A 24516-nucleotide genomic window follows, 5' to 3' on the forward strand; every position below is an offset into this window, starting at 1 on the left:
TGTTCTTGACTACTACATTATATCGTGTATGCAACTTTTCCTAGTAGAATTGTAGGTAAGGAGGATTTAATTTATATTCAGCCTTGTGGCATAGCCCAGCTTGGCATTTAAGATCCAGATGGGCCTGTGTTTAATCCAGCCTCTGCCATTTAATAGCTCTGCTTTTGGCCTGGGGCAAGTTATTCATCTCCTCAAGTCCTGGGTTCCTCAGGTATAAGATAAGACAATCTGTGTCCACAGAGCTGCTGAGAAAATTAAACAGCAAGCATAGCCTAGTGCTTGAGACAGCTAGTTGTGACTCATAGCTCTACCACTGAAACTGTATGTGACATATTTTATAACTTATGTGGGTCCTCAATTTCCTCATCTGCAACAGGTTAAATAATAAGACCTTTGCATGGTGGGCTTGCTGTAATAAGTAAAAAAGATCATTTATATAAAGCACTCAACAAAGGACCTGGGACTCAATGAGTGCCTCCTAAATGTTAGCTAGGATTGCTATTATAATGTGTTAAAAAAAAATAACCCAACTGTAGCATGTAACACATTGCAGATAGTCAATAAATTCTGGCTATTAAATGCATGATAAACTGAGTTCTTTTGTAAAATATTAAAAAGCATAAGTATTTATGCTTAGCCTCTTTCAAACCTACCTGCTTTCACTGGCCTGAAAAAAAAAATGTGTCTGGAGTAAGAGGAAGAATGTGGAGAGAGCTAAGGAAGAAATGGGACAATTTTATTTACCCAAAGACTTACAAATTTCCAGAGACCTGCCAATGCCCTTTTTCCATTTTCTCTGCACTCCCTCCATTTTCCTGCTATTATACACAGAAATCTGCCCCAAGAAGTTACCTGACTTTTAGATTTTAGATTTTGAACATCAAAAGCTGGGAAAGATAGGTCCTGAGGGAAAATAGAAAATAGCTTCAATTTTCCAAGAACTTACAATGGATCAAGTACTATGCAAGGCATGTTAACGTTGTAAAATATTCTTCTACCTTTCTTGTTAATGTGTGACCATGGAAGTAGATTGTGTTGGGACCTTTGAGACATTTCACTATAGCGGGAGCTTCGAGTACAGGGATCTATTCAGAAGCAGCCTCTGGGAAAAAGAAACAATCGACCAGTTCACTCTCCATACCCTATGCTACTCAAGTTCTCCTGGGCCAAAAAGGGGTTCCACAGACCCTAAGGAGCAATTTTCACATTGTTCTATAATCCTTCTAAACACTTTGGAAGGAGGAGTCAGTGAAAGGTGTCTTTAGGTCAATTGGTTTTGTTTCCTCTCACCTCTTTCCTGACACAAGACATTGGTTTATTAACATTAATGTTAAACTCTAGACATTTGGCAGACACTGTAGATTAGCAGATCTATACACCCATCTCTACTTCTTCTCCTTTACTTAAATATACCAAAGAGTATTTAGAAACCTAAAAGAATTTCCCAGGATCTCTTGCTGCCAGGAGTAGCCACGAGGTACAATTTTGCCCAATGAAACATAACAGAGATCTGTCGGTACCCAGTACCGCCTCTCTTTCTTCCTCCTGCTCGACATGAAGTTGTCATCTTGTGACGATAAGGTACAGGGATGAGAAGCCAATGTGCTAAGGGTGGCAGAGAGGAAAGACAGAAAGCATGGGTCCCTGAAGGCATCATTGAGTCAATGTACCAACTGGCTGCTTCCCTCTGCCCTTTTAAGCCACTGTAATTGGGTCTTGTTTGACCTGTATGTGACTTATTCCTAACTAATACAGTGAATGGGTATTTGTTATTTGTGGCCACTCAGGCTCCACTCCCTCCTAGATTTCTTTTAAAAGAACAACCTCTTTCCTGTGTGGAGCCCTGGGGAAGGAAGACTGTCAAAATACCCAGCCTTCAGTTTGCCAAGGGGTTGGCATTAATCAAATCGTTTTCTGTAATTCCTGCCATGGAGTCTTAGTTTCCTTTTATAATCTGGTTCTTCGGTCTTCATGCAGGTTCAATAAAAGCTAACTCAAGTCTTCCTAATAAATTTCATATTTTCTAGATACAGCCTGTTTCTGTTGCCTGTAGCCAAGGAACCCTAGTTGATTTTTTTTTTAATCTACACAACATTGTTATTGAATAGTTTCTGTCTGCCAGGCAATGTACTAAATGCTAAACTCTTTACCTGCATTATCCTATGCAATTTTTTTTTGAGATAGGTTCTTTTGCCCAGGCTGGAGTGCAGTGGTATGATCAAATGCAGCTTCTGTTTCTGGGCTTAAGCAATCCTCCCACCTCAGGCTCTTGAGTGGGACTACAGGTGTGTGTGACTGCGCCCAGCTAATCTTTAAATTTTTTTGTAGACACAGGATCTCACTATGTTGCCCAGGCTGATCTCAAACTCCTGGGCTCAAGCAATCCTCTTGCTCTGGCCTCCCAAAACATTGGGATTACAGGCATGAGCCACCACTGCACTGGACCCCATGTAATTCTCACAAACTCCAAACAGCAGAAACTTAAGTCCATTGCAAAGTTGAGGAAACTGAGACTTAAAGAGGTTGAGTGATCTCTCCAATGTCAGCAGCAAAAAGTGTCTATGGCAGAGATAGTACTTGCCAAATACCCATGTGCTACTTGGTACTTTTCAGCCTCCCTTGCATTTAGGTTGATCCTTGTGACATAAGAGTGATGGTGACATGTCCCACTCCCAGGCTGAGCAGCTAAAAGCTGGTGCGCCTCCTCCATCTCTCATACTCTGCCTCAGTGATCTTGGAGAGCTTGGAGGATGACTTGGCTACAGGTTGGATGATGGTCTCCCAACTTAAACAGGACTATGACACAGGGAGGAGTAAACCACTACCCAATAAAGCCACTGGGAGTTCAGTTTGTCTGTTGTGTGTTAGAGTTAAGTCTCCTGACCAATGCATTAGCAGGGCTAGAATTTGAAATAATTTCTAGCTCATTACACTATGTCACTATGTGCTAGCTTTTTACAAACACAGAACTAAAAGAGGAAATGACATCTACAAAACAAAAAAGAAATGACCCTTTTTGAGCCCCCAAGTCCTCGCCTGGTTCTCTCTCAATTTTCCCTTTGTTTTCCTGCTTTGGATTCAGGCCTATGGAGATCTCCCTAGTGCCATAATGAAATAAGCACACAAGATAAAAATTGATATTAGAAAAACCTCCTCTGCCACTTATTGAATGTCCGCTGGCCCATAGTCATTGAACTAGTAAGTGAAAGACTATGGATTCAAACTATGAAAGACCTGATTTCAAAGCTCATACCCAGAATCCAAATGTTTGTGTTTCCTGAGTGAGCTGCTCATCTGCTATCAAAGGATTAGGATCAACTGACATTTCTTACTTTTTTGCTTCCTCCTTCTCTCCTACAGATATCTCATCTCCAAGAGGACCCTGGGGTCAGCCAGGTTTGAGGATCACTTACTCTGCCCTCAGCAGGAACACAATGGTGATCTGAAAGGCATGGAGGCTGAAAGCAGAGAACATCCCTGGTTAAGTCCTAGTTCCCAGCATGAGGAGATTGTGGTTATCATCATGATAATGATTTTGCTAATTTTATTCCATCCATCTTCATTCCTCTGCTGAGAGGGGAGCAGGCTATACAGTTTGATGCTTATTATTCCCTTATTCTCACCATCAACACTCCTTCTGTCCTCTCATCAAATCTAACCTTCTGCTAGCCTTTATGTCCTCCAAGTTCTGACCCTAACTTCCTTATTTCCTACCCACCGCCCTCTGCTTTAGGTAGTGATCTAAATTTAGTTCACTATCTTAAATATTAATCAAATATCTACTACGTGCCAGGTACTGTGCGAGGCTCTGGGGAATGAATGGTGGATGTAACAGATATGGTACCTGCTCACCTTAAGTGGCCTATGATTTTATGGGGGGTCAGACAAAGAAAGGCAATTGCAATGCAGTGTGATGAAGGCTCTGATAGAGAAGGGCAGGCACTGAGGCCCAGATGGCACTTCAGCCCAGACTATGAGGAAGGGTGCTCTTTTCAGCACTGTAAGAAGCCAATTTATCTGGCAAAGAATTCAAAACGTGATGGAAGGTAAGACACAGCCAATGCTGTGTGTGTGTTTTTTTTTTTAATTCTTGGTTCCCAAACAGGACGTGCAGCTGCTGGTGACTCCTTTATACAGATACTGTGACTAGAGAAATGTGATACTAGAGCTTTGGTCTTATCACATAGCACACTGGTTTCTCCATCATGTATGCCATGGTATGGTCCCTGACCACACACATGAGCAGAGGAACACTTTGGAGGGCTATGAGGCTTTTGCAGAACCATTTCTTAAGATGGTAAGTTTCCTGAATGCAGGAGCAGGATCCTGTTAGATATAGAAGGTAACTGTGCATTTCCCAATGGAACAGCAATAGAGACAGCTGAGGAGCTGATGTGCAGAGCCACCCACTGGATCTTGTTTCTATTTTTACAATTTCAATATTTCAGTAACTAATGTTTACTTGAATAACGTAGAATCACTTCTGCTTTTTCTCTTGTTTATAAAGCAGCTAAGTGACGATAACGTATTTATCTCTAATTAGGAGGGAAATAATACATTAGGAGAAAGAACTCGGGAAAAATCACAACTGCAGAGAGTGCAGGGCAATGTTAGTTTCCATCTCCAAGGCCTCTGCTGACCGACATGGAAGCTGCCGGTTGTAGGCAGCTCAGTAAAGCAGAACAACGACTGTCAGGAAGTGAAGAGATCTAATTTCCAAAACCATGGAGTGTTTCCATGATCTTGAAGAAGCCACTTCACCTTTGAGCTTTAGTTCCTGAGTTTGTTAAAGGCAGGGGGTGGGTGAATTAAAATATAGAGACTCCTCATCAAGCCCCATATGATCAGGTCTCTGCTCATTTCTCTCCTTATCCCGCCCCTCCCTTCTCCTAGTCCACTAAGCTGCATCCACACTCTGTCCTGACTCTTAAGAAGCCTGTATCAGGGCCTTTGTGTTTGCTCTCATTACTTCCTGAGTTGCTCCCCTATCCTTTTCAAGATGAGACTGGTTCCTTTTACATTCAGGTTTCAGCTCAGACAGGTTTTCCCTTGATTCTCTTAGCTAAAGCAGTCCTCCCCGGTACTACTAAATCACTTGTTTCGTATTATTCATAGTATTCATCACTTTCTGAGATCTCCTATTTGTATGTATATTCTCAATCTCCTTCCACTAGAAGGAGAGCTCCATGAGAGCAGGCTCTGTCAATTTCGTTTAATGCTCCAGCCCCTATATCGAGAACAAAGTCTGGCCCGTAGTATGTGTTCAGTAAATGTCAAACAGCCAACTGAATAATAAAAATAACAATGAGTACTTGTAAGAGTCTGCAATTTTCAAAATACTCTGCAAAGTTTAGTCTCATTCAGGCTTCACTATCCTGTAAGTTAAGCAAAAATTATTATATTTCATCACCAAGACTGAATTATTTTACTAGTAAGATAATCAGTTCAGTAATTTTTGAGGCTATGAAAAGGGGAAGAAACACTATATTTAATGTGCTTACAAATTTAAAGGCTGGATCTGATTAAGAAACATCAATGATTAAAAAAGTACATACACGACTCAGAATCAAGAAAATTTCATGAATAATACCTGCTATTTGGATATGGTTTGTATGGCCCCACCAAGTTTCATCATAAAATTTGATCCTCAATGTTAGAGTTGGGGCCTGGGGTGAGAAGATCTCTCATGAAGGTTGGTGCCTTTTTCCTGGGCGTAAGTTCTTACTCTTAGTTCCCATGAGAGAACTAGTTGTTGAAAAGAGTCTTTCTTCCTCTTTCTCACCTCCTGTCTCATTGGGTGATCTGCACACACCAGTTCTCCTTCACCTTCTGCTGTGAGTGCCTGAGTCCTTGGCCAGAAGCAGATATAGCCTGAGTCCTTGGCCAGAAGCAAATGCTGGAGCCCTGCTTCATGTACATCCTGCAGTACTGTGAGCCAAATAAATCTCTTTTCTTTATAAATGACCCACCCTCAGGTATTCCTTCATAGCAACACAAACAAGGACAATGCCCATTTAAAAAATTGGGGAGAAATGTTTCCAATGGCCTGAAGCTGGCCAGTGGTAGAGGCTGACTTTCAAACTATTGTTTCTTCTGGTGCCTTTGGTATCCCAAGTGTATTGGTCATAACTAGCATAATCTCCATTACCTTCCTTTTCATGGCTCAGAGGACAAAGGAGATACAACTCAGAACTAACTCTGCTATACGTTGGACATTCTTGGAATTCTAAAATCATCATTCTTCCTCATCTCTGCCTCCACATACCCTAGGTTTTAAGACAATGACTGAGAACTAAAAAGGATAAACATGAGCTTCAATGGACCCAAAAGGATTTGGTGAGAGAAAAGAATTAACTCAAATAGAATTACAAAGGAAGACAGAGGCTTCCATTCACCAAATGTGGCCAGGGTGCTTGAGTACAGAGCTGGTTGGAAGTAGGAGGCTAGACTAGATGCCTCTCAAGGTCATTTCTAATCCTCGACTTTGGTTTTGGTTGGGGAGAAGAGTGAACATGATCAGGCATATTGAAACTTTACCCCAAGCATGTGTGAGTCTGCTGCATTGATAGCCTGTGAAATTAAATATCTAGGTCCTAAGAAATGGAAGTTGTATTTCCTACAAAAGGACTTATGATAATAAAGTTTCTTTTTCAGGAGGTCTGAGAGGGGAGGGGGGTCATCAGAGGATTATACACTTACGGATGAAATCCACCTGCAGGGACCATCTCACCCAGCCTGGTTATTTTAGATACAAAAAATACAATAGTATTGCTCCTACCTCATCCGTGAGGCAACAGCAACCTGCTTGTTAAACATAATGATGCACTAGAGATCTTAGACCGGTGTCTGGCAAATAGTAAGTGTGAAAATATTTTGGTTAAGGTCATGATTATTATATTCTAAGTTGACAAATATTTAAATAAACACTTTGCTATGTGTAAAGACTTAAGAAGACAAAGTAAAACCACTACTAAAGAGCTTGCACTCCAGTAGAGAGAGAGATTACATCTATAGGTGTTGAAAGGGTCTGTGTGAGAAGCGGCTGTGGGTGGAAAGGGGACAGGCAGAACTTTTGTATTCAGCATAACTATTACACTTGGGTTCTCATGAGTAGATCTAAATAAAGACCAATTAGAAAATTGGAATAAAATAGTGAAGAATAAGTTACCCAAGGAAATATGAGACACTGAGGTGAAAATGATCATTTGTAATTAGAAATATATTAAATAATTCAGCCTGGTGCAGTGGCTCATGCCTATAATCCCAGCACTTTGGGAGACTGAAGAGGGTGGATCACTTGAGTCCAGGAGTTTGAGACCAGCCTGGCCAATGTCGTGAAACCCTGTTTCTACCAAAAAAAAAAAAAAAAAGAGAGAAAACTTAGCAGGGCATGGTGGTGCACACCTGTAGTCCCAGCTACTTGGGAGGCTGACACAGGACAATCACTTGAACCTGGGAGGTGGAGGTTGCAGTGAGCTGAGATCATGCCACCGCACTCTAGCCTGGCCAACAGAGTAAGCCACTGTCAAAGAAAAGAAAAGAGAAAAGAAAAGAAAAGAAAAGAAGAGAAGAGAAAAGAAAAGGAGATAAGAGAAAAGAAAAGAGAAAAGAGAAAAGAAAAGAGAAAAGAGAAGAGAGAAAAAAGAAGAAAAGAGGAAAGAAAAGGAGAAAAGAGAAAATAAAAAAGAAAAAAGAAAAGAGAGACAGAGAGAAAGAAAGAAAGAAAGATAGTTAAATTAAGTGTGCTTTTCCTACCACCGGGTAGATAGTTCAGCAGGGCTGTCTATCTGGCATGCCACTTTCCTGTGTTCTCTGTAGGCTCAAGAATAGATTTCATGTAATTCAGAAGGTGTGTTCCCCTGCTTCTTTGAGAAATAGGTATTTAAGAAGACAGTACTGCAAGGGAGAGAGAATGGTGTTGAGGCCACTGGCCTCGTGTGACAAGAGGACATGCTGGCCATGACTCAATTACAGAGTAGTGTCCCAATGTTTCTCATATAATAGTCATTCTGCAGATTGTTGACAGCATTTCCAATGTGATTAAAATACTTAACTTTGTTAAACGAGGCAACAAGAACCCTTTCTAATAGGGCTCCAGGTAGCTAAACAGATGAAAGAGCTCTTTCCTCTTCTTTTATGGAAACTGGAATGGGAATTAAGAGATTCAAATTCTGGTCCCAGCTCTGTGCTTTCTGCAGCCCTCAGCAACACTGAACCACACTGTGAAACTCAGTAGGACCGGCTGCTCCCTGTTGCCCTTCTACTTCTAAAAATCCCAGGAGCTAAGATTTGATGGAGAAAATAGGATGCTAGAGAGATTCTCTTCTGGCTCCTCCTATTTCCTTCCCTCCTTCAGCATTTTGTTGGATCATGGAGGCCACACTGGCACTAGAAGCAGTTACTACGGGACTGCAGTCTCGTAAAACCAGCTTTGGCAATATAAATCATCATATTCATATTCCTAGTATTTGCATTTACAAGTGTCCTCCCTGAGCTCGTTATCCCGTCCATCCATTATCTTCTTCACCTCTATCTACTTGGCCCAAATCTCCCATCCTAATTTGGTTGTGCAACTCATTTCTTTAATTTCCCTCCAACTCAAGGCCCCTAAGAAGAAAGTGCTGGCAAAAAAGCTGACGGCATTTAAAGAACCTCAGTGTTCTGTCTCCTTTATGTATTCTTTATGCTCTTGCACTTTTTATGGGGTTGAAAACCTCGCACTGATAGCAATGAGTTATTCAGGGCATGCAGTGTTACTGGGCCTGGGTGTAATGTAAATGGAATTATTTGCCGTGAAAATACCCAGTCCAATCTCTTAGCAAATTGCAATTCCTGAAACTCGGTCCCTTTGGAAGGTGCTTAAATAAATGTGTATCTTGTTTGAGAGATTTGCAGCAATTCAAGAAAAATATTGGGTTCTCTCTAATATGAAAGTAGATTGTCCTTGCTTGATGTGTCATAAAATTTAATTAACAATCATTTATCATAATTTGTTAATTGCCAAATTGTTCACTGTTTGACAGGTTAGGTTGAAAAAGTAAAATTCTTCAGGGTAGATTGCAAAGTAGTTGTCACTTCAATGTATATGTCTACATATGTGTGTGTTTATATATGTATATTTATGGAACAAAATTGAACAGGATTTTTTATGTTTTGCCTGGATAGGTAAACAACTATTTGTTAAACTAAGCTTTCTTCTGTGTTGAGAACTGTGTTAGAACCAATGTCAAAGAGGTCATAAAACACTACCCTATTCTAAAGAAAGTGTGTAAGTCTGATTGAGGAGTTATGTACTTATAAACATGAACCAACTATAGTCATCCCTCAGCATCCATGTGAGATTAGTTCTAGGCCCCCCGATTCCCTGTAGATACTAAAATCTGTGGATGCCCAAGTCCCTGAAATAAAATGGTATAGCATTTGAATATAACCTACCTATATCCTCCTGTATAAATCGTCTCTAGATTGCTTGTAATACCTTATATGATGCAAATGCTATCTAAATAGTTGTTTTATGCTATTGGTTTTTTTGTATTATTTGTATTGCTGTACTGTTATTTTTTATTGTTTCCCTTTTTTCTGAATATTTTAAATTCAAGCTTGGTTAATTCATGGATGTGGAACCTGCATATGTAGAGGGCTGATTGGACATGAAAACTGGAAGGCTATAGGTAGGCAAGATCATACGCCCAGGTACTAACTACGCACCTGTTCAGGGACAGAAGTTACCAACATGAAATGGAGGAGGTAGACTTTCTGCAATTTTAATACAAGTTTGTGGAAGTTTCTCAGTGCTCCATTTCAAAGGACCATGAGAAAAATTCCTCTCCGAGTTCAGATCTAGGAAGATGCCTGCCTCTCCTGAGGAACAGCATGACAACTATAATTCTGGGCAAGGCTTGTGGCAGATATTTTGTAAAGCCTGGAAGAAGGTTCACTTAAGGCTGGAGCAGCACAAGGTGGAGACTAGATTAGGGGCTTAGAAGTGGGATTTTTTTAAAAGACCACAGTGCCTGCAATAGTAAAGGAAGTACCCTGAATTCAGAAGCAGGAGTCCTGGGTTCTCATGCTAGCCTCACAAGTAACTCCCTCCTTGAATGAATCACTAAACCCTTTTCAAATCATATTAAATTATGCCTTTAAAAGTTTTTCAAAAATATGATGAAATAACATTTGAAGGTGGGGCAGTTGTTTGAAAGTTGTGCCATAGGGGAGTCACCTCCCTGGATATCTAGGGAAGGAGAACTCACAAAAATACAGAATGAGGTATTCTCCCCACGCTTTCTCCCTGGACTCTCCCTGAAGCACACTGACTTTTTTTTTTTTTTTTGAGATGGAGTCTCACTCTGTCACCCAGGCTGGAGTGCAGTGGTGTGATCTTGGCTCACTGCAACCTCTGCCTCCTGGATTCAAGTGATTCTCCTGTCTCAGCCTCCTGAGTAGCTGGGATAACAGGCGCCTGCCACCACGCCCACCTAATTTTTGTATTTTTAGTAGAGATGGGGTTTTACCGTGTTGGCCAGGCTGGTCTTGAACTCCTGACCTCAGGTGATCCACCTGCCTTGGCCTTCCAAAGTGCTGGGATCACAGGTGTGAGCCACAGCACCCGGCCCCACTGACTCATTTTCTAGTACCACCACACCTTCTGGAGATTTGCCCCGTATAAGACAAAAGACAGGCAGGAATAGATTAGTTGCTTTCACATGATGTTCTCTGGAGCTGTAGGGTTTGGAAGAGATGATTTAGAGCCACCATGGTGGGCAAAGAGGCAAAACAGACATTCGTCCCATACACTCACCCTTACATCTCACACACCTTTGCACACACATACATTTGCATATATACTCAGAGTACATGCTCTCCTGTTCTTTCTCAGAGCTTTCAACTGTGTTTTATACCAGCATACTGTAAAAATCACACAGCACTGAATTATTTGCATTCCCTCAGCCCGCCATCTGTGTAGAGGGGACTCTTCACTTCCTAGAACAGCCCTCCTGTAACCATAGAAACAGGGAGTAGGATGGGGGTTGATCCCCTCCTCCATGTTCCCACTGAGGTAGGAACTTTATAACAACTCTTGAGTTATGGTATATCTCTAGTCTACAGATAAGGAAACTAAGGCTCAGAAATTTGCCCAAGTCACACAATTAGCAAGTGAAAAAGCAGCTATGGAATCCAAGTCTATGTGACCACCCTTATCATGTCTGGATTTGGGGATGTATGTGCTGAAAAGTACACAAGGCTGAGAATCAGGAAGCCTGGGCTCCAGCCCTTGTTTTGCTGAACTTTATTAATTTTAGGCAAATTTCTTATTTGGAGCCTCAGTTTTCTACTGAAGACTTTGGACCAAATGCTGTCTGAATTGAAGGCAAAAGATGTTTTTTTTTTTTTGTAGATAGCTTCCCAGGGTAAGAGCCCATAGCTTTAACAGATTTACTGGGGTCCATGTGCCCCCTAAATGTTAAGCACCCATTTAATAATGCTAAGCAATGAAATCACAACTGCCAATACTTGTGAGTACTGATGGTGTTCAGCATTGTCCTAAGCATCGCACATGTTTAACTCCTTTAATTCTCATGACTCTAGGAGGTAAGGGCACCTTTATCTCCATTTTAGTGTTAAGGAAATGAAAAGAGATTAAGAAGCTTTCCTAAGGGAACAGAGTAAGTCATAGATGCCAGATTTAAACTCAGGCAGTTGGGCTACAGAACCCACATTTTAACCATGACATTTCTGTTACTCTCTAATAGCCTGAGGAGGACCGTCTTCCCCTGATTACAGCTGAGGCTCAAGGGGCTGGCACAGTTTAGAAAGCATCTAGTTCAGTGGCTTCTAAGCCTTATCACATTCCTTTGGACTCTATTCTCTTTCCATCTACAGTGCCGTGTGGTTTACAGCATGCTGGTATAGAACACAGATGAAAGCTTCTCTGAGAAGGGAGATCAGGAGTGCCTGTGCTGTGTCGGAGTATACGTGCAAGTGTATGTGTGTGCAAAGGTGTGTTAAGATATAGGGGTGAGTGTGGGGAATTAAAGTCTCAGCATTTTTCCCCTTTGCCCACCATGGTGGCTCTATAGCATCTATTCTACCTTATACCTCCAGAGAACATCATGTGAAAGCCACTGATCTCCTCCTGCCTGTCCATTTGTCTTATAAGAGGCAAATGAGGCACAGAGAACAGGTAGCAGGAGACACACAGCACATCAGAGGTGGAGCTGGGTTGTGGGGCCAGGGCTCCTGATTCTAGGGTACTTCTTTTTTTTTTTTTTTTTTTTGGTGCATGATCTCATTACTGTAACCAGGCCACCACCCATTCATGTGTGAGGGACTGTTATCAGACAAGGACACAGTTACATATCTTCCAAGGCTTTCCCTGGGCTACCTGGATGTTTAAACACCTCTAACCATGAACAGGCTGGGAACAGGCAACAGAAGGCTTTCTAGGATGGGGCAAATGGAACAAACGCTTTGGGGTGGTTTGGCAATGTCAGTAACAGTATCCTGGTCAATGTCAGTGGCAGAAAAACATTCAGCTACAAGTGGTGGGATTATAATGGGGGTGAAGGCATTGATCACCTAGAAGATCTTTACAATCCTCAAGTCAAATCACACCATTTGTGTGCCTCGATTGGGCCAGCTTGGATAGAGGAGGAAGATAACAGATTTCACTCTGCCAGGCCCCCAGATTCAGGTGAGACATATTCTTGCAGACAGAACATGTCTGGGGATGTCAGACCTATTTACAAGCCACAACTCTGCTGGCGTCCCTGCCACCTACCCTCCCTTCCAGGTTTGCTGTCATGGTCCTTTGCTGCCTCAGCAGTTGTTAGCTGCAGCTGGCTGAGTGTTCCAAGGAGCAAGCTTTCGGGGAGCTGTGACCTGATTTAAGCAGTGAAGGGGACACTGTGGAGCAGGGTGAGGACCAGCAGCCACAGCTCTTCCAGGCAAGTCCCTGAGATGCTAAAGGGCTGCTCAAAGTTTATCTGCACAGTCAGCTGAGGAACATCCTCATAGGACCACAGTGGGGAAGGAGAGCTGCGTGTTCTCATTCTGTCTACTCTCCCTACTCTCCCTTTTCACACTGAGGGCCCTAATAGGGATGCAGATGATCAAGCCATCATTGTCAGTGAGCACCTATGGGGTGCCAAGCACTATGTTAAGGGCTAAGGGAAAGTAGAGATAGAGCAGGTCCCCATGAAGCTTTCAGCATAAAGGGGGAGGCAAACTTAGACCAAATGAGTATACTGGTTATAATTAGAAGTGGCAATAAACTATATCAAGAAGTGGTAATAAACTACAGAGCTAGAAGAACACATAAACAGGGGGCTTGATTGAGTCTAGGGACATGGGCAGGGAAGGCTTCCGTGTGGCAGTCACAGAATTTATCTGAGCTCTGAAGGGTTAAAATAAGCAGGAGAGGTAGGAAGAGCATCTGAATGGAGAGAACAGTGAGTATAAAAGCCTTAAGACTAGATAGACCATGATATTCACCATGATATTCACCATGAAATACCAGTGATACATCACACACATACATGCACACACACATAAATCCTACTTACTCAGCACTTTCCATACTACACACTTCACATTTTCTCATTTCCCTTTCTTTAAGATGTTGGAGAGGCAGACACAAACAATGGAAAAGTGAAGAGAGAGATTGGGTTGGATCATCATGGGGACAAAAGGGAGGTCTGTAACATCTCAGAATGTCCACCAGCCAAGGGAAATTTATGGAGTAGATAAACCTTGCTCAGAGGAGGATTTCCTAGGCAAAGGGAGAGAAGCATAAGATGACAATCTTAGGCAAGGAGGCACAACTTAAGTGAAAGCTTAGAGGTAGAAAATGACCTAGTACCTGTATAGGCAGCTACCAGCATTTTAGTGTTACTATGAGGGACAGTACAAAGCAGGGAGTGGAAGATCAGGCAGGAAACCCTTGCATGGCATCCCTGTACACATTTATTCTTTCCATGAATATTTACTGGGGCATCTGCTTTGTATTAGGCCCTAAGGCTATGATACTGTGCAAAATCAGACTCGGCCCATAGTCTTGGAACCAGGACTCACACAAAGCCAAGTACTCAATCCAGTGGGAAGGACAACCCAATAATCGAACAAATGGGATTTGGGGAGATGACCGGGAGGAGTCGCTAGCAGCCAACCTTTGTAGACCCTATTAAGAATGTTGGTACTCATTTTCATAGCAGTGAGAAGCTCTTAGAGGATTTTAAGCAGAGTTTTAAACATGTTCAGATTTGTATTTTGAAAAGATGATTCTGGTTGCTGTGGAAGGAGGATATCTATTCTCTGATTAGAAACCCAGCCCCTCTCTGCTGACTGATCTCTGTCATGTCAATGGAAGGGAACCAGGGAATCCACTCTACAGTGGCATCTACCCATGCAGAAATCCCAGTAGCTTCCGCTAGCTCTCTTTACACTTGCAGCCATCTCGGGTCGCTAACGACGGCGCCTTCCTGACTGCCTCTGAGGCCAACTGCGATGTCTTGGCAACAATTCTATTAATATCAGAGCTAGGAATGAGCCAATGGAAAGCTGTTCATCCATGTAATGAGGTTTCAGTTATATTTTAGAAATGTGTCAGATAATTTGGTAAGAGACAGCAGAGTTTTTCTGTTTGTCAAGAAACAGGGGAGGTAGAACTCGAGTTCCTGAGCTTCAGCTGCAATGTGAAAATTGTCCTCTGTACTGAGACGCTTAAAGCAAAATAAGCAAATGTGAAGGGAAGGTGGCAGTGAGAGGGGCTCAGGACACCTGTGGGTGGCAATGGCAGGGAGAGTGGACACTGAATAGTGGTCAAGCACTTACAGTCGATCGAGCATCTCTGACACCATCTCATGACAGCCCTATGGGGTATGTAGAAGCTGCTCAAAGAAGAATTTGAATTGACATCTTTCTAACTCCAAAGTCTGATTTTGCCATTACTCTGATGTTTTGCTCAATTGCTGGATAAAAAAAGGGCTTAATAGGTACATGTTTTGGTGTAGAGTGAAACTTATTTTATATTAGGAAGAAATGGGCTCAAAGCTATTAAATAAGAGCATCTTTCCCACCAAGCTTAGAAGAATCTCAATATTGCATGTTCCATGTTCTCAGCATTCATGAGCTCTGACATGGTCATTCTGGGCAGCGCTCTCAAGCATGGGACATGCAAGGATCTTTGAAGAAGCACATGGAACTTACATTGAGAATTGAATCACATAGTAACAAAATGGGTCCTGTTTAACCACTTCAATGTTCCCAGATACATAAGTCAGTGTTTTGCAACATCACTTGCCCTTCACAATCACCTGGTGAGCTTTCATAAACTCCTAGGCTCAAGCCACACCTCAGAGATGCTGATTTAGTTAGTCCCCCCTGCAGTGCTTCTCACACTTCAATGTCATGCAAACCCTTTGGAGAGCTTGGCAAAAATGGGGATTCTGATTCTAAAAACCTTGGTGGGACTTGAGATTCTGCATTTATAACAAGCTTCCGGGTGATGTCAATGCTGGTCAGGGGGCCTCACTTTAAGCAGTTGGAGTCTAGGGCGTAGTCAAAGTTGAGAACCACAGTTTTAAGGATACAGTGTCAGTTTGGTGCTAGTCTTTTTTCTCTCTTTTTAAAGGTTTAATAAATTATTATTAATCAATTATAATGAATTATACATGCAACACAAATCAAATAGTAAGCAGTGAACAAAGACACGACACCCACTCCCCACCTTCCCCGCTATGGTCCCAGACACTAGAAGCTCATGTCCTCTATAGGATTAAATATTGTCATTCTTCCTCTACAGGATCAAATATTGTCATTCTTTCAGAGGGATCCTTGCATATACAACCATAAATGTACATGTGTATATAACCTTTAAAAAGCCACGAATAGCAGCTTTCTATTCAGCACTTTGCTTTTTTTTTTTTACTTAATATATCTTAAAGATTGTTTCATAATTGTACATAAAGAACTGCCTCATTCTTTTTTATTGTGGTAAAATATATATAACTTTTACCAGTTTAACCATTTTTAAGTGTACAGTTTGTGGCATTAAACACATTCACAACGTTGTGCAACCATCACTACCATCTATCTCCAGAACGACTGTCTTCCCAATCTGAAACTTTGCACTCAATAAATAGGGCTAGTTAATACTCAACTCTCCTTTTACAGGTCTCAGAACCAGAGCTTTCCGCAATGTCTGGCTAGATTTTACACATGTTGCTCTGTGTTTAATTTTATAGTCATTCTCTGTTTGTGATAAGAAATACTCATTGTCCCATTAAAGTAGTCTTCCTTTTAAACAAACCTAAGTTCCATTGAAATGACAATGTCTTATAGGTATCAGTGAAGGCTGTACCTGGCTGTGCCACAAGATGTGAAAGTTGAACATGAAGGACTCAAACACAGGACATTCCCTTGGCCCCATGCTGTGCGCCCAAATGACCTTTACCTTCACTCGCAGGAGAGCAAAGATGGCTTCCCTTTTGGGCCTCATGACTTATACCCGCTGGCAGCCTTTTCTAAGTGCTAGAGTTGTTTTCAGACCACAAAGCAGTTCCTCTTTTCTCATCCTTAATGGAATGGCAAACAAGAATAAAGGCCTAGGCCTCTTACAGGATTTTGTGTCCTCTGATAGAGATGGGGAACACAACCCCAGGCATTTAACAGTAGGTGACATTAAGGAATGTCCCTTCTAGAAAATGACATCTTTTCATGTGGGTGGGTGTCTGGCTTGAGAAAAGTCAGAGAAGGATCAGCATCTGACTCATATGAAAATCTTCATAGCAGAACTCAGCTGAAGGGAAGAGGTAGATTCACTGTGTAGACCAGAGAAAGGGCTCAGGATTGGGAGTCCACAGACCTGGCACCGAGGTCTGGGTTTACCACCAGCTGGTTGAGTGTCTTGTAGCAAGTCACTTTTACCTCTCCAAGCACTGGTTTTCTTCATGTGCAAAATGTGGAGGTGAAGATCTTATAAAGATTAAATGTAGTAATATATGGAGGTATTTAACACTGGGCCTGCCACGTTGTTAGTGCTCAGTAAATAGAAATATTATAGTTTCAGATGATTCACTGAAAAGGAAGTAAAGAATGGAGGAGGATGTGGGCAAAAAGGCAGGTCCGAGGACACTCAGATGGTCACCACCCAGCCAAATTTTCACCTGTGACTACCCAGACTAAGTAGGCAGAGAAATACTGAGATGTCAATAGAAGACAATGTGTCTACAAAGAATTCCAATGACCCAGTACTTAACCTTCTCCCTTATTTTTACTCCTAAGCAAACCAAACAAAAACCAATCTGAAAAACAAATCTGCAATAGACACACACTTGTCTTAGAAGATGACATACTGATTCAGTGAATATATCTTTGAGCAGCTCCTATGTACTTGGAAGCTGCTCTGGGTGCTGGGGACAGTGACACACAAGATGGAGAAGATCCTTGCACTCTCGGGCTTATATCCTAATGGGGCCCCTCCAAGCCCTTGGTCCAAGGCCCATTCAGCTGTCCCCACATATAGTCCCTGCTTTTTCTCTGAGGGTCCTGAAATGCAATAGTATCTGCTGACTTTTCTGCCCTGCAGAGGAAGGAAATAGGATGGTTTTATTTTCAGAGGTAAGCACAAGTATTTGTTTGGAAGACTTTTCAATTATTAGTAAAGAAAAAAAGTTTACACTCATCGATGAAGTGACTTTCTGTGATGTGGAGAATAGACAGAGCAGAAGAGAAAATGAGCTGTGGCCAGGGCATGAGACAGAAGCTGTGCCTGCCATCGATCGGAAGGCTGGCAAGCAAGGAAGAGCAGGGCAGCTTGACAAGGCTTGAAAACATGTCCTCAGTATTAGCTTCAAAAGGAGACTGTGCACACGAGAAACACTTGTGCATGATCTTGTGGTGGAAAAGGAAGAATTTAACATCAAATCATCCCCCAGTACATGACATTGGCCTGGAGAATGGATTCTGACATCTAAATAACTGGTTTCGAATCCCAGCTCCGCCATTTAATAGGCACTTAACCTTACCAACCTTAGTTTTCTAATCTGTAAACGATGATGACAGTGTTTACCTCATGAGGTTGGAGGTTAAGTGAAAAGGTATACATATAGGAATCAGCACGGTGCCCAGGACGCTGTGAAAGTGTTGTCATAAATGTGTGCAGAGCTGACCAAAATAAATGCAGTATTATGCAACTGTGGAAAATGCATTTATTTGTGATCACACACATTAAAGAGGATGATGTCCAAACTTTAACTAGATTTTTCTGACTTTACACACCTTCCTGATAATAGCCAGCTTGCATAAATACCACTTATGAGGAAGAAACAAGATTTTCTTGATGTACAGCCACAATGGGACCACCGTTTTGTCTGTGTTTGTAAATGACAGGATACACAAGCTAGTCCTCAAGCCAAGAAGCCAGTTACTGAAATTATCTTATAGCACTGAAACTATACTTTATGATCTGTGATCAAGTCCCACTTACTATTAAACCAGACTGAACAGAGAACAAGAAAGGAAAGAGAAATTGGAAAAATGCAACAGGATTGGTGTTCAAAAGGATGGGGCTGAGGGGCCTGGGAGAGACCAACACTCTGCCCTCATGTTTACCTATTGGGACATTCCCTTGATGAAAGGGTTGTCTGGGAAAACCAGGCTGAGTAGTTAAGCAGCTCAACTATGTCTGAATAAGATTAGGCAAAAGAAAAACAAACAGGCTCCACCAGCTAGGCCAGGGCTGCAAGGACTCAGGAAAACAAGTGAGGCAGGTTTGTCCCCATCCCTTGCCAGCAGAACAGGTTTTTCAAGGTTAATCTGTAATGTGTTATCAAACTACCTCTGTGAGCCCCATTCAGGCAATAGGAGTTTGGAGCAGCTGAACAGAGTTGAAGGGCATGTGTTTAATCACACAGGGTTGGGGTTAGGCCTCCGTGTTGCCACCTTCAGCTGGGTGCCCCTGGGCCAACTTTGTGTGCTCCTTAAGTTTCAGTTTCCTCTTCCTTAAAATAATGAGGATAATACTGGAATCTACTTTAGAGTGTTGCTGTGTTAGAATTACATGAACTAATTAAGTAAACTTACACATAGTAAATACTCAATAAAAGGTATTAATTATTAGCTACTGTTATTACATGGGAAGCACCCGAGAGCCTTGCGTGTTTGGTGCAGACAGCAGAAGGATGACTGCTTTATCGGGGTCATGGTGCAGTGATCGTGTGCTGGGATTGCAGCAGAAGCCAGGGCCCACCTAGTTGGAGAATGATCCAGTAAAATAACTCTAATATCCAACTGGCTATCATGGCTTAAGGACATGAGAAATGGTAATTGTGTTTGACCAGCCCAGCACAGCCCTTGAAACAATTTCTTCTCGTCACTTATCCTAACATTCTAATTCAAGAGATTTTATATCAACAGATTTAAGCCAGCATAAGGAAATGTTATCACAGAGCTGAAAGAGGCCCTCGAAATGGCCAGGTCCAGAGCTCTGTCTTGGGGAACAGTAGCTCCACTGATTGCTTTTAATAAGCAAACTTATTACCTCAAGGCTTGTGTGGTTGCCTGCCCACAGAGAGAATCCTGAAGAGAGGAGAAAGTTCTGGTCAATCTGGTGAAATCCTAGAGACACAACTTAAGTCATTTGCAACAAGACACTTCACTTACCAGGCTAAAGATGACAGGACACCGATAATTACCTAGAAAGTAGATTGGATCTTGAGTATAAACTCCTGTCAAACCAAATTCCCAGTGGAGTTTATGTCTCCTTGAAAGTTTACTAAAATATGACAATGAAGAGGGAAGGCTGTGGATTATAAGAGTTCAAAGTTCTAATCCTGATTCTGGCCATGTGGCCTGCCTATTATTCATTAGTTCCTTACACTTATACAAGATGGGGGATGATAGTCCCTATCTCATAAAAGAGTTGAGGGAAAAGTAGCAGCAGCAGCAAACTTTTGAAGTTCATTATGGACCTATCACTATTTAAGCTTGTCATACGTATCGATTTGTATAACTCTGACAATAACCCTAGGGGATGAGTTTATTATCACCCCCGTTTGTAGACGGGGAAACTGAAACAGAGTGGTTGGGAAAATTGCCCAAGGTCACACAGCTAGCAACTGGCAGTGCCAGCCGCTGTAAGCCATGACCCAACCCCTTAGCCACTATGATAAATTGCCTCTTGCATATGAGAGAAATGCTTCTATCAGTGGCAGATACGAAGTAGTAAATACATTTTGACTATCATGCTTATGTTATTAATTCCTCGCATGGGATACAGTAGCTGCAAATTATCCTAAAAAGTTAAAGAATTTAAAACAGTTTGGTTTCAGCCTTGTAAACAATGTATACTCTGAGTTAGGATTGATTTCATGTTCTCCTTTGGTAAGTTGCATCTTTTTTCTTCTTTATGAAAATATCTGTCATTTTCTTTAAAGGCCATGAAATTAGGAAAATAGGAGTCCTTTTGGAACATTCTTCCTAAATCTTGGTAAACAAGACAAGTGGACAATGGTGAATAAAAGTGCACAGTTTCCAAGTACCTTCATAGGCCTCATCTCATCAGATAACAGCCTGTGAAAAGCAGATGCCTGGTAATGTCAACTGATGTATCCATAAGGATTGCCAGGTAATATAGCCCAGTAGAAGGCATTGCACCTGGTGGATGAGAGCACGTGCTCCGAATCAACCAGTTTGCATTCTAATCTGGGTTCTATCACTTACCACCTGGTGACCTTGGAACTTTTAAATCTCACATTTTCAATTTCCAAAAACAGATAGTAGGCATGATAGTAGGCACTGGATAATCTACATGAGATTATCCAAGGAAGACTCTTAAGACTTAGTAAATTCTCAGTAAAAGTTCAGTGCTGATATTGCTATTATCTCCATCGTGGCACAAGAAGTTGGAAAAGAATTCCTGGTAATTACCGCCAGGATTCAAGCCCAGGTCTTCAGAAACTTAATGTAATTCTCTTTTCATAATACAACATTGCTTATGGGCCCCTAGCTTCCCAGAAAATTGTTAGGGCTCTGAGTTGGCTTCTAATTCAAAATTTATTCTTTCAAAAAAAGCATTTCCTAAAATCTGCAAATGAAGACTAGCGCAGGGAAATAGAACAAGATAAGGAGAGACTTAAAAACAGGATCACAGGAGCCAACCTGAGGATCAGATATAAAATCAGATGTCTCTTAAATCAAACAGAGACAGGGCTGGGACTGACGCCAGAAACGCTTAACACCCATTACAATGAAGAAGACGTAAGTGCAATAAGGGACCCATAAAAACCACCAGCATGTGAAATACTGCCAAACGCTGTGTGGTTGCCAAGGAGGAAGCATCACTAGGCTGGATTCAAATACTTCTCTCTGCAAAGCAAATAGGCTGGGTGTTAATTAAAGCGTGTAAGTTGATTCTTGAGGTAGCTGCCTGGAAAAAGAAATCCTGCCTAGAAGTCACTTCCTCTGATAGATTTCTTTTGGTACTGTGGATTTTCTGCAAGTGAAATTCTCCAAATCAAACACACCTTCCTGTGTATTCGCTGCTCCCCATTGCTTGTGGAGCTGTGTGCTTTTGAGCAAGAGCTGTATTGTGCTGTTTTCTACATCACTGTCACACTAAGTGCTTTGCAAAGGGCTCACATTACCTGTGCATCTCACAACAACCTCACATGCTATAGAGGACAGTAGTTATTATTCCATTTTACAGAGGGAACAACATAAGAAATGCAGGCACTAAGTGACTTGCCCACAATTGCAGAGAAGAGTACAGCTCATAGAAACACGTTGGATCCCCTGATTCCAAATGTAGGCCTCTTCCCATCTTAAAAATGAATGACACCCAAAACAGAAAGAGATATGCGAGCAAAGTGCACTGGAAATTTAAGTGGGTGGCTTGATAAAGCAGGGTAAAAGGGTGCACTTTCAGCTTTCTGAAATTGTATTGGCATGACAAGTACCCCCACATCTTTAAGATCAATACCATACCTGGCGTCTAGAAGGACAAGCTGGGGTGAGTCAGAAATGCTGTCGCTTTTGAAGACTGGTCAGCAGAGCTAGTCTTACCATACCTTGCTGTTTCTCAGGAGACTAAATCCATGTGATGCCATTTAGCCTTTTTATCTTATCCCAAGAATGAAATCAGCTGGTCCCTGAGCACTTAAAAATCCAGGTGTTCTTTACTTCTGTTCTTAGACCAAGTTGTTTATCTTCCTGAGGTGGATTGAGCAGAGGTGTTGAATGAGAAAGAGGTAAACTGGTGGTCATGATATCTCCTGTTCCCTTCGATTACTCATTGACTCAGCAAGCATTAGCCAAGCCCCTGCTATTATTAGAGACTCTGCCAAGCCCAGCGGACACAGTAGTGTCTAGGAGGTAGAAGAAAGGTCTCTACACTCATGGGACTTTTGTGCTAATGGGAGAGTTAAAAAATAAATGGGAAGACAAGAATTTCAGATTGAGATAGGCATTATGAAAATAACACAGTGAGGGAGAGGAATTGGGGGTAGTATTTTAGATGCTGTGATCTGGGAAGCTCTCTGTGAAGAGATGGCCTTTGAGGTGAAACCTGATTAAAAATAGGAAGCTAATATTGGGAAAAGCCAAGGAATAAGTGTTCCAGGCAGAGGGAAGACAGAGTGCCGAGGTCCTGAGAAGGAAACAGAGCAACAGCCAGGGCTGCTGGCTCACTATAGGTTGGTGGACCTGATATTAGGTGAGGGTGGGGAGAGGGCCAGGTTTAGAGTCATGAGTCCAGTGAACCATGCTTTGGAGGTGAGTCTGGCTCGGTGTCCAGCTCTCCTTTCTCAGACACATTTCCTTCCCTTTTTTTATTGACTGCTCTAGAGCTTCAAGAATTAGCTTCACTTCTGAGTTGCACAGTCCCTGTATTCTTAATGGCACAGGCCACAAGGGTTACATATTTTTGACAGGGACTCTTAACAGTCTCCAACCCCACAAGAGCGGGCCATTGAGGTCTGAGAGGAAACCAAGCTTTGAATTAGTTATTGAGCGTGGTCACTGGGGATTGGGGCCATCACCTCTGTTCTGCCTGGAGAAAGGCTATTTACAAACCCAAATAGTTTCTCACCAGCCCTGTACACTTTGAAACTGGAAGACTCTTGGTCAAATATGGCCTCATCGACTGAAGTCAAGCACATGGGTTCTGGGATCAGTAAACCCTCATTGGCTCAGTTAACTTCTCGGAGTCTCACCATCCTCATCAGTAATGATAGATAACACCTGCCTCATGGGCTTGTAATAATATATAAAGTGCTTCCCAGTCATGCTTTGCAAATCATAAGGCTTCAATAAGCTCTCACCATTATGATTTTTATTAGGCACCGTCATAAATATCCCAACTCTCTCCCTCTCTTCCCCACACACATTTCTTTCAAGTTCTTGCATAGTGATTTTGTAACCTTTTGGAAAGGGGCCTTGAAATAGTACAACTAGTGCCCAATGACTATGTGCTATAGACTGTCCAGACAGGCAACTCATTTCCAAGCAGTCAGTAGCTAAGGTAGAGATTCCTTGCAAGGGCGCTCTGCTCATCAGCATGTGAAAGGAACCACGACCACATAGAGCTATCACCATTATCATCTACAACAGCCCTCATAACACAGTCACCTGTATGCCCTGGGCAAAGAGCTTCCCAAATAGATAGAGGATTGGGGGTCCCTGGGATCCTGTTGCTGCTGGTGGCTGAGGGTGAAAACAGCTTGTAGCCCCAGGACCCAGAGTACTGAGGCGAAGGACAGCCTCAGAGGCTCCCTTTGAAGTAGCATCCCTGCCCCAGGCTGGCAATTGGTGGAGAGAACTGAGAAGAAAAATCACCCTCAAGCCTTAGGATCTAACAAGACACTTACCTCCTACCTCCTTGGTGTAAACTCCACAGCTGACAGGGAGGGTTGGCACTCCTTGGGTCTTTTTTTTCTGGTGGGACACTAGGGAGAAAGACTGAGCTGCTACCACCCCCAGATATCCCATCAAAGGGGAGCGACTGCCGGAGAACCTCCTTCTCATGGGTGGCTGGAGCAGGTGGTCCCCACCCATATAGAAGCCCAGGCTTCAGTGTCACACGCCTGAACACAATTCCTCCACCCCAATTTCCTCCTCTCTGGGCCTGCTGCAGAAACCTGCTTAGCCCCACCCTCCTTATCCACTCTAGGCTCCTATTCCAAGCCCTGCATCTCCACCCTCCTCCCTTGGCTTCTGGCAGGACTGGCCTAACTAGCTCAGGCACCCGAGAAGCTGCCTGTGTGCTGCTCTTAGCTGGTGGGTGGCTAACTCATGTCTCCACCAGCCCTGCTGTGGCCACACAATTGATTTTGAGAGAGCACCTGGGTTAATTAGAGCCAGAACTTGGGACTTTGGCCCTGCTATGAAAAAAATGAGGAGTACCTGTTTTCTGGTGCTTGATTAAAAATCTGTAGAAATATGAAGACCAGGTCTCAGGAGATGGGGTCTCTGCTTAGCTGCTGCATGAAATGGCTTCAATACAAACCAAGCTGGCTCTGTCTT

General features: G+C 42.4%; 1 protein-coding gene across 1 annotated transcript in view; it reads right to left on the reverse strand.

Annotated features, from left to right (window-relative positions):
* Positions 1–24142, reverse strand: part of ATP10B (ATPase phospholipid transporting 10B (putative)) — a 360087-nt gene extending 335945 nt beyond the window's left edge. The window contains exon 1 of the mRNA XM_016954150.4: positions 23862–24142. The gene's annotated coding sequence lies outside the window, so the exon portion shown is untranslated. The remainder of the gene's footprint in view (positions 1–23861) is intronic.
* Between the last annotated feature and the right edge of the window lie 374 nt (positions 24143–24516).

This window comes from Pan troglodytes, chromosome 4 (assembly GCF_028858775.2).
Source record: "Pan troglodytes isolate AG18354 chromosome 4, NHGRI_mPanTro3-v2.0_pri, whole genome shotgun sequence".
In the NCBI taxonomy this organism is placed as follows: domain Eukaryota; kingdom Metazoa; phylum Chordata; class Mammalia; order Primates; family Hominidae; genus Pan; species Pan troglodytes.